Source organism: Triticum urartu, chromosome 2 (assembly GCF_003073215.2).
Source record: "Triticum urartu cultivar G1812 chromosome 2, Tu2.1, whole genome shotgun sequence".
Lineage (NCBI taxonomy): Eukaryota > Viridiplantae > Streptophyta > Magnoliopsida > Poales > Poaceae > Triticum > Triticum urartu.
Window position 1 is genome coordinate 58,094,851 of NC_053023.1, and position 10,475 is coordinate 58,105,325.

General features: G+C 48.0%; 2 long non-coding RNA genes across 2 annotated transcripts; one reads left to right on the plus strand and one right to left on the minus strand.

Annotated features, from left to right (window-relative positions):
* Nucleotides 1-5,276: 5,276 nt before the first annotated feature.
* LOC125541009 lies at nt 5,277-5,833 on the minus strand. Its single transcript, XR_007297423.1, has 2 exons — nt 5,737-5,833; nt 5,277-5,556 (listed from the first exon to the last, which is right to left on the minus strand). It is a non-coding gene; the product is annotated as an uncharacterized LOC125541009 (long non-coding RNA).
* A 1,554-nt stretch (nt 5,834-7,387) lies between these two features.
* On the plus strand, nt 7,388-8,900 carry LOC125541010. The gene is made up of 4 exons (XR_007297424.1): nt 7,388-7,628; nt 7,712-7,755; nt 8,282-8,330; nt 8,596-8,900. It is a non-coding gene; the product is annotated as an uncharacterized LOC125541010 (long non-coding RNA).
* The last annotated feature ends 1,575 nt before the right edge of the window (nt 8,901-10,475 follow it).

Sequence of the window (10,475 nt, forward strand, 5' to 3'; positions counted from 1 at the left end):
CCCAACTCCTCAAAAAATTTCCTCCAACTTCGCAATTCAGATGGCAATGAAGCACAACTACGATGGGTCAAATAACAAGTATGAAGTTCAATCCATGTTGTATCAACATTCTGAAGCAGCTGGCCTATGTCCACATAATTTCCATAATGTTTACTGAAGTGAATTGGTACATCAGCAGGGCATTTATAGCCCTTGTTTGTAAGTAAGACGGGCATCCTCCATAATTCTGACACAATCTCTTCTTTCTCAGAGTTACAACTTGTACAGGTCGACTGAAGATGTAGCATGATAAAACTCACATGGACTATAAATGCTACACTGGAGGGGTTAATATTGGGAAATATTATGTCATGAGTCCTTAATAGGAAACATACAAAATCAACCCAAAATAAAGCAGAGGAGGGAGGCAGAGGTCGTAGTGCTCACCGGAGAGACATGTAGGCAAGGCAGCAGTCACAGTGCAGGTCAGACACCGCCATCACATTACAGAGGAGGTCGCCACAGTAAGCACGGCCGTGCCAGCGATGCGGCCGAGGGGGTCGGGGTTATCGCCGTCCAGCCCAACGCATGCGAGCGCGCCGAGCTAGGGGACGCCATCCAGGAGGAGTAGAGGGTGGGAGGGGGCGCGGTGTACGACGAAGATGAGTCGCTGGAGACCCATCGGTGGTGGAAGCGACGCCGCAGCCGAAACCCTAGCCATGGGCTAGGGTTGCGGACAAGCGCCGGAGGCCGGGAGCGGCGGATCCAGCCGTGCTGGAGGACAAATAGGTCAAAGACGAGCTTGTGAGCGTGCTGCGCGGTGGTGGACGCCGCCGGAATCGAGAGGCGTTGGTGGCGGCGCGAGGGTTCATAGGGGAGAGAGGTGGCTGGTGAGAGGGATGGATGGGTGGGGGTGGTGGCGGATCTAGCAGCCGCCGGTGCTGGGAGGTGAGAGGAGGGAGAGGGCCGGCGGCAACCTGTAGGAGGAGGGAGGCGACGAGGTGGCGGCGATGTGTGGGAGACGATGGGGATGGGAGGGGGCTGCGAAGGAGGGAGAGGGCCGATGGAGAATGTGTTAGGGTTAGGTTTTTATACGGGGAGCAGTTAGCCGGGCTTTAGCGGGCTTGAGAGGGCTTGCGGGGCTGGACCAGCCCATCCATGACAGTTTCTCAAAATGTCACCCGAAATCCGTCATGAATTAACATGTTTCTTGTAGTGTAGGGGGCACAACCTCACGAGGCTTGGTAACTCCCTCATCATCAGAGTGTTCCGCTGCGGCAGCCTTGTACGCGCGCTCAAGGGAGCAGACCGCATCTTTCCCTTCGTAGGCGGTGGTGATAATGCCGCTGCAGCCTGGGAGCTTGAGGATGTTGTAGCCGTGGTGGATCGCTGCCTCGAAGTTGGCGAGAGCAGGGTACCCCAGGATCGCATTGTATGGGACACCGATGTGCACCACGTCGAAGTCGATGAGATCAATATGGTCGTTGTCGCGAGTACCGAAGGTGACCGGGAGACGAACTTCTCCCAAAGGAATGGTGGAGCCATCAGTCACTCCAGAAAATGGCCTGGTCATCAGCTGCTCGTAGGGCACCTGGAGCGAGTTGAAGGCTTCCACGGAGATCACGTTGAGGTCGGCCCCGCCATCAATGAGGGTCTTGGTAACCAGGACGTTGTTGATGGTAGGAGTGCACAACATGGGTACCGTGCCTGCGGAGGCTGTGGACTTGAGGTAGTCCCTGGCGTCGAAGGCGATGGCGTACTATGACCATTTGAGAGGCCGCGAAGCGTCCGGCCTCAGGAGGGCAACGTTCACCTCGCGAGAGAACTGCTTGAACAGTCGGTTTGACGCTAGGGCATGCGCTCCATCAAGGATGCAGGCGATCCCTCGAGGCTCCTGGTATCCCCAAGCCCTTGTGTCGCCTTGGTTGTTGTCATCTCTCTTGGGTAGTGGAGGCAGTGGTGGAAGGTCCGTCCCCCGAGGTCCTTGGCGGGGCTGGTCCCGCCAAGGGCCCTCACGAGGCTGATTGTGCCAACCGTCCTCACGACGCTGGTCATGCCAGCTCTGGCAAGGGTTGCCGTTGCGACTTTCCCATCTGCTGCCATCGCGGCCTCCGCCATGCCCCGAGCTTCGGTCGTTGCGCACTGGGCGCCGGCCGATCCGCTCGTCACGAAGGGATCTGAACTCTTTGCAGTCCTCAGTGTTGTGGGAGTGGGCGTCGTGGTAGATGCAGTATGGGCGACACTCTTTCTCAGGGACATGATGATCTCGGCCACGCTTCTGCTCTGGCTCCGCTGCGAGCACTGCGGGGCCCTTCCGCTTGGGTTCCTTACCCTTCGCCTTGCCATCATCGACCGTGGCATCTGGGTTGTCGTGGCTGAATAGGCGGCCCTCCTTGGCCTTGGGGCACTTGTCGGCGATGTTGAATAGCTCCAGGGAAGTGGTGAGGTTTGTCGTTGATGGCGAGCTTCTCGCATATCTTGATGTCCCTGACCCCGTTTGAGAACGCCATGATGATGGCTTTGTCTGAGGCACGCAGGATCTTGTTGCGCACCTAGCTTAAGCGCTGAATGTACTTGCGCATGGTTTCTCTAGGGCATTGCTTCACGCACCGTAGATTGTTGATGGTGAGGGAGCAGTCGTATGAGCCCCTGAGTTGGTGATGAATAGCTCGCAAAGGTCACTCCATGAAGGGACCGACTGCTCAGGCAGGTTCAGTAGCTAGGAGCACGCGCCGTCCTTGAGGGCCATGGGGAGCCAGTTCGCCATGACCTTGTTGTCCCCGCTGGAGGCCTCGATGCTCAATGCATAGAGCTGGAGGAACTCAGTGGGGTCGAGCACACCGTCGTACTGTGGAGGCAGCTCAGGCTTGAACTTCACGGGCCACACCACCTTGCGTAGCTCGCGGGTGAAGACACGGCAACCCACCGTGGTTCACGGGATGCCACGCGCGAGGGCAGCCTTGTTCTGGCGCCCCGCCATGGCGACATCTTGGACGATTCAGTCTTGGCGCTGGCGGTGCTGCTCCAGGATCACTCGTGCGTCCAGAGGTGCACGCTGCATGATCTAGCAACTTGCCTCATCCTGCGCCCAAAGGGGAGGCCTACGAGGTGGGTCACGCTAGTCGCGCTGAGGCTCGAATGGGTCGGCACGCAGATGGGGCGGCGGTGGCGCTCCATGCGCCACATCCCCAGCGTGAGACGGTCAGGGCCGGAGCGAACGCGACGGCGTCGGGGCCTCGCCCGCGGCACTAACGAGCTCGGTGATGCGGCCCATCAGGTGTAGTACCGCGCATCCACCGGGCTGTAATGGAGCAGCTCTCGCGCCATGAGTAGAGCGGCCTGCGCATCCACCTGGCCCAGGCAAGCATGGGAAGAGGAGGCCGTGGCGGTGCGACCCTCGCGCTAGACCGAAGGGGTTGCACAGAGGGGTGCACATAGGAGTCCTGCTGCTCGTGCGCAGCTGGGTCGATGCCAGCGACGGCCTCAGCGCCGGTGGTTGTGGCCAACCGGGGTGGTTTGGACTGCCCGAGCTGCCCGGCACTCAGCGTGCACACGGCGAGCGTCAGCCATGGGGTTGGTGAAGACAAAGCCGAAACGGAACTGAAGAGCTGAGCGCACCCCTACCTGGCGCGCCAAATGTCAGATTCCGGGCTCCGGGAACCCTGAAAGGTTTGAACTCTGGGGTGCTCTCTGGCCCTTGGCTACCTCACTACCTCATGGGAGCGCTCGCCGGAAGCAAAGAACCAAGGACATAGCAGTTTACCCAGGTTCGGGTTGCTCGGAACCGTTAAACCCTACGTCCTGCTTGGCTTGATTTCTTGGATGAGGGAATGAGTACAAGGGTGGTGTTCTTCCTACTGAGGTTGACCCTTCTCTACGGTAGTCGCCCCCCTCTCTTATAGATGCCCCGGGCCTCTTTCCTAAAAACACAAGGCAGGAAGGGTCACCACAATGGGCGATTCGAAGAGGGACAGGGCGGCCAGCTATCCTGACAAAAGTGGTCTTCGCCTGCAAAGCCTCCTGCCATGACGCGCTCGTGGGCTCGTTGATGACCTCTACCTTGACGGTCCTTCTGCTTTATCGTCTCTGCACCAAACGAGAGTCCTTTGGGGACGGCTTTGGGAATGGGTGGGCCGCCCCCTCTCCCTTAGCACCAAAGAGGAAATCCTCTCTGTCCGTGCCGCCCGGTACCACCCCTGGCGACGCCTGGCGTGCGTCAGCCACGTGGGGGCACACAACGACGCACAGCCCCACTCGGCCCCCGCGAGGGAGCTGCTATGAGGCGGCCCTCGGGGGAATGCATTGCTCGACCTCCTGACGCCTCCTGCGGGTGCACCTCATAGGGTCACCATATCTCCATCCTTGGGCCCTGGTAGACGCCGCGCTGTGGGCCGCAGGTAGACGGGCCTGGGTACCCTCGGTCCCAGGGGCCCGACAAAATCCAAGGCTAATATGATAGAGTTACTAATTATGGAGTAATCAATTTCACTTGACTAGTATGTCTAGCTCTGAATTTTATCACTGGCAGAGTTGATGGTTTAATTATTGAATTTGTATTGATATCCTCTCGCAAAGCTTGGATTTTAGCCTAAATCATATATTTATTAAATAAATAATTCATGCAAGGCCAAAAGTTTAAATCCTTCCCAAATGTTGCTAGGAATATAATTATCTACCTAACAGAGTGTTGATTCGACTATATTTTCTTCTGGTCCAAGTGCCATATTTCCGATTTGAATTATTGGTCCGGTATATTTGCATTCGAGTACACAACCCATCAATATACTCTCCACTCCGAATCCGAGAAAATAATATGGTAAAGGCTATGGTATGAGATTAATCTGTTGTTATCTGCTTACACTAAAGAGGGTTTACGAAACCAATGTTCTCCCCAATGTTGCATTTGGAGTCATTAAGGAGGGCACAAGACTTATGTATGTTCCAATTTCATCTTTGGAAAATAATAGGTGTGTGTCACATTTTTAGCATCCTCATACATATATATCTCTATAATTCATACATAAAAATCACATTACTTAAACTCACACATCTTTTTTATTCACTTGGTGTTAATTTTGTAAATCAGGTAGCAAGTCTGATGATCTAAGAAATTCCTTTTGTTGCAGATATATATCCAACGAGTCACTAAGAACACATCATTTTTGCAACACACACTTTACCAGGCAGATATATTATGTTTCATGGTCACATGGATCTAGTATTTCCAGCATGTGTCTTTTTAGAACATTTGCATGGAGTTTGATATTCATGTGTGTGTTTAGAGCCAAAAGGACAACTTGGCAGAGTCACACAATTTATCACTCATCATTATTAGTTCTTCTTGATACACAATCTTATTAACTGCTACAACACATCCTCCACAGCCTTAACGCATTTTTTTTCTTTAACACTCTTTTTTGCAAAAACAAAGTATCATAAATTTTTTCCTTTTGATAATACCTCCACACGCCCCTCGGGTAAAGCCCTCCTTGTGGCAGGCCTCAACACATTCATCGTTATCACAGCGTGGATTGGTATATGTCCTACTGAGCTCTTTGCATGTTGCGCCCCCGGAACCTACAAAACAACAATCAAAATATGGTGCATGAAAACTCAGATCCTACAATACTCTATGTAAAAAGAAAAGAATGTATGTGAAGGAGTATAAATTGCACATATGACTACCAAACATATAGACCATATATACATTGAATGAGTGCATTGTTTTTTAGGGTGACTATTCTACGAAATATTTACCGGGAACCAAATGGAGTGGCATGAGGAGTAGCAAACATAGCAGGATTTTCACATTGAGGGTTCCCATGTCTCAAGTAATATACTGTCAGAAGGGAAGTAAGAGAGCACACAAAAGATGCAAATCCAAATGGTCTATGCCACCTCTTATAACAATGGACGAGGAGACTTGAAGAAAAATAAACGCCATAGATATGATATATCTCATGTCTTCAAGATATGCGTGGTGCGGTGTAGATATTCTATCTCAAAGACGTCCCTCTATCTGCATGACGCATTTATGAGTTCTACCTTTTTCGTTGTTGTAATTTTACACCAAAATTTAATTATGGTATGAACCATTTTATTAATGAAAGATAATAAGGAAAATAACACGTTACTATCAGTGTAGGGGATTTGCGTACTAGAGATCTCTCCAAAAACAAGAGGTTCAAAATTGAGGGGCTTAGTTGGGCAGCCTACGACATGACTGGGACACCTCGAGCTTTGTCTCTCGCCAAACTTGAAGGGGACGCTCGAGCTACCCAGGTTCGGGCCACCGTGTGGTGCAATACCCTACTCTGCTTGTGTTGGATTTGCTTGTGGAGATCTAGAGCTCTGAGTACAAGAGATGTGGGAGTGGGCAAATGAGCCGATCCCTTTACATGGAGGTGCTCCTCCCTTTCTTGTAGTGCCTCAGTCCTCAATCCCAAAATATGAGTGGGAAAGGGTAGCCATAGAGTGGCAATTTGAAGGGGGATAAGAGCACACGCCTATAAAACACAATAAGAGTCGCACAAGCACTCTGGTATGAAACTGGGATGTCAGCTATGGCTATGGAAGCATTTGCAGTAAGAGATGGTGTACGGCTAGCTTCTGATTTGGGGTTCAGGAGGGTAATCATTGAAACTGATGCACAACTAGTGGTGAAACAGTGGGGTTCTCTAAATGTTGATCGCTCGGAGATAGCTACCATTCTGAATGAAATACAAGAGCTAAGCGGGAATTTTGATGATTTTCGTCTGGAATTCATATCGAGGGAGGCGAATGAATTGGCGCATCTGTGTGCCAAGCAATGTAATTCTTCTAGAAAACGTTGTTTATGGATAAATTATATTCCCACCTTTCTTATGACTTGTGTAACGAAGAAATGTAATCCGTTGATTGATTAATAAAACTCTTGATTCTCAAAAAAAAGAGTGGCGCAAGGTGCGAGCGCTCGAAGCATACACGTCATCACTTTTTACTGTGCCGGCGCGCCTGAGTTATTGGGCAAGGGCATGCTATTTTTAATTGGTCCATCTGGCGGCTCTAGATAGGCCAGACTGCTCGTTTTCTTTGTAGCTAAGGGCATGTACAATGGTTGATAAGACATTTTATCTTAAGTCTTGCATGTAATTTAGAGGTGACAAAAAAGTATGTTTATAATGGGTTATATCTTAGCCTTATTTTTAATAACTAGCAATTCCTTAAAACATGGTGAGACAAATTGTGCTAAGAGATCATCTCTTGTCTTATCTTAAATAAGAGAAGACAAATCTTTTCTTACGAGTTCTCTCTCATTTCCCTCATCATTTATCCTACGTGGCACTCGTAAGATAGCACGTACATTCTCTAAGAAAGAGAGAGAAACGACGGTCCCTGTCCTCAGATTCAGCCGCCTCCTTCCCTTCCCAATCCCTCCCACCTGCTCGCCGCCTCCATGCCACGCGCGCCTCGTCCTCTCCCAGCTGCTCCTGGTCGCCGGTCTCGACGCTGCGGCTGGATACGGGGATTTCTCCGCGTCCTCATGCCCCTTCCACGGCGGCTACTACGGGGAGCACCACCACCATTAACGCGACGAGATCCAGCGGCTGCTACCGGAGGAACTGGCCGAGGAGGCAGATCGCTCGACCTCGGTTCCATCGATCTTCAAGGTTAGATCTTTTCTTGCGCTTCTCCTGTTCGATAGAATGTTTGTGGACTGAAGTGTTGCTTGTTTGGTTTCCTTGTCTGTCAGGTGCTTTGCTCGATCGCTTGGCCTCGTTTTTGTCGATCGGCAAGGTGAAATGTGCTCTCATGGCTTTACTTCGTTGATTCTTTCTATATTATAAAAAGGTGCACTCTTGTTTGTTCCTGGTTCCCTTGCTGGTTCGCTTCCTCCTTGCTTGTTGGAGGAGGTGTTTGTGCGTTCTGGTTCATGTACATGCTCGTGTGGTGTCATTAGTTTTCAGTGCGCTGCAGTCCCTATTTAGTTTGGTTCTTTGGGTGTCACCTGTGCACGTGTGGGTCTATCCAATGATTTCTGTAAACCACCAGCCAATGGTTGCTGCTCGCTGACTGTAGGCATGGTGACTATTTTGTTGGTGCTTTGGGGAGGATGTATGCAGTGGGTGGTGCTTGTTGCTTTGTGATGATGGTCGCCTACTAATGTTTAATCTCTGTGTTTCGTAAAACAACTATACAACCTGCTCATTGTTTTATATGGATGATGTGCTCTATGGGTTATTTGCTTGTTGTTTTTATGCACTTTTCTTGATTCATTTTTTCCCTTTATAGTCCACTGATTCCATCTATAACATGCTGCTAGGTTCTTCGCTTGACTGGATTGTAGGTTGGCTTGTGTGCTACTTGCCGAGGTTTGCCCTTGCTCTCCTAAATCCCCTATTACTCACAAATTTTCATGTTCAGTACGTGTTTCAGTTTCATTTCTTGATTTATTTCCCTGCTCGCATTTATGTCATCTATCTCACTTCAGTTTCACCTTCTTTGACTGCTACACTGAACACATGTATATCACACTGACGTACTTTAGATTTACGTATTTAAATATGTGTGGTCTTGTTATGTGTATCACATGTCTTTTACCATTTGAGTTTCACATTTGATTCCTTTCATTTTCAGTGTGATATAGAAATGATTGGGGCCTTCCAATTTGGTGCTGAAATTTAAGCAGCCACTTCAATTTAGTGCTATTCGGCACTGAGATGCAATGTAACCAATTACAGAGCTATAATTCATGGTAGACGAAAATCGCAGAATGGCGCATGTTATGATTAATCAACTCATGGGCTTCCTAACGATGTATTATTGGGTCATTTGTGTAGGGTTTAACATGCCCATGGGAGTCAATCAGGCGATCCTGTGGCTTCCTTCTTATTCACCTGACCACATTCGATGGATGTCCGGGAGTGGTTCCGGCTAGATGGGTAATTTATTCATCTATTGTTCTTGCTCTTATTTTTTCTTATGGTGTTGCTAAGTGTCCTCATAATTAATCACAGTTACATGTAAATATGGTGTGCCATCCTTTAAGTTTATCCTCTTTTTTTCCTGAAAACTGTAGGGCAATTATAACACCGTCTTTTGTATTAATTGTGCGCTTATCCTACTATGTAGGTATAGAAGTTACATATTTCGAATTCGCGCGTGTTAGTTGCACAGATAGTTTTGCCTTACAAGTAACATGCTTTCTAGAATCTTGCTTCCTTTTTGTCAGTTATTTTGCACTCTGTCTCAATAGAATCTTGCTTCCTTTTTGTCAGCTGTTTTGCACTCTGTCTCAACGGAATCTTGCTTCCTTTTTGTAATGACTACATATTCTGCTTATCTACCAATCTATGCATATTCACACCTTCTTTTCTTTCATTGGATCTTACTCTCAAGTTGTACAAGGTAGTGATTTTCAGTATCTCACTGCCCTTAGGAGGGACTCATCACATTTGCTCCTCATTCCATGTTGCCATTTCTATACATAATTTTTGGTTAATCATTTCTGTTCTTCTGACCAGTGCCACTACTGACAACTATCTTCAGTGCTTTTCAAATGATAATAATTAAATAAACCTCCCTTGCAAAGTTGCAAAAGACCATTTAATTGTTAATTAGAAGTTGGAGAATATCGTAACCATTTGCTGGCAGGTTGATCAAAGAGCTTGACATCATAATTATTTTCTTATTCTAATATAAAACATTTTGAGGTATATCAATCATGGTAAGTTTCTTAGCCTCTTCACATTGCACACAAAATATCTTTTGCTTTCCTAGGAATATGATAAATCCATGACCTAGGATAAACACTGATATGTTGAGATCCCTGCTTTTACTAATATCCTACTTCTACTGATGTCACTTTCAACTGATAATTTTTCATGGTTTAAGATGAACGCTACATTATGCATTGCATATGAACCATAATTTTGCTGCAGCTTTAGTTCTTAATCTACAACAAAATACTTCTATAGTAATTTGTTGAATTCTGTAGTAAGCATGAAATGCATTTGCATGACCTGGACATTCACCAATGTGATCCTATTTTTCAAATAGGCAGGAATGAAAAGGTGGTTCAGAATTCTGATGGATATTCTCCCCATGCTTGTTTACATGTGGCCATGTTTGTTGCTTATATCTCCATACTTATGTGTATTAATCAGATAATCGTTCTTTTCTGTTTGTAGACAACTGGAGTGTGTCCTTTGCATTCATTGCACATTAGTACAGTCCAAATATTGTATGCAATCAAGGTGCATATTGGTGTATATTTTTCTTTTTCTCATATATGGAAATAATTCATATATGTTTCAGAAAAACAGAAAATACTAAATATTATGAGTCAGATATCAGTTGGTGGTGTCGGCAGTGGGCAAATGGAGAAGATCACGCCGCGGCCGATGGAGCTGTTCGTGACGTGGTTGCAGCTGAAGGAACACCCCGCGTGGTTGAGCAGTTTGTTGATACTGTTCTGCAGTGTTTGAGTTTGTGGTGGTATCGAAGAAATTGAATTT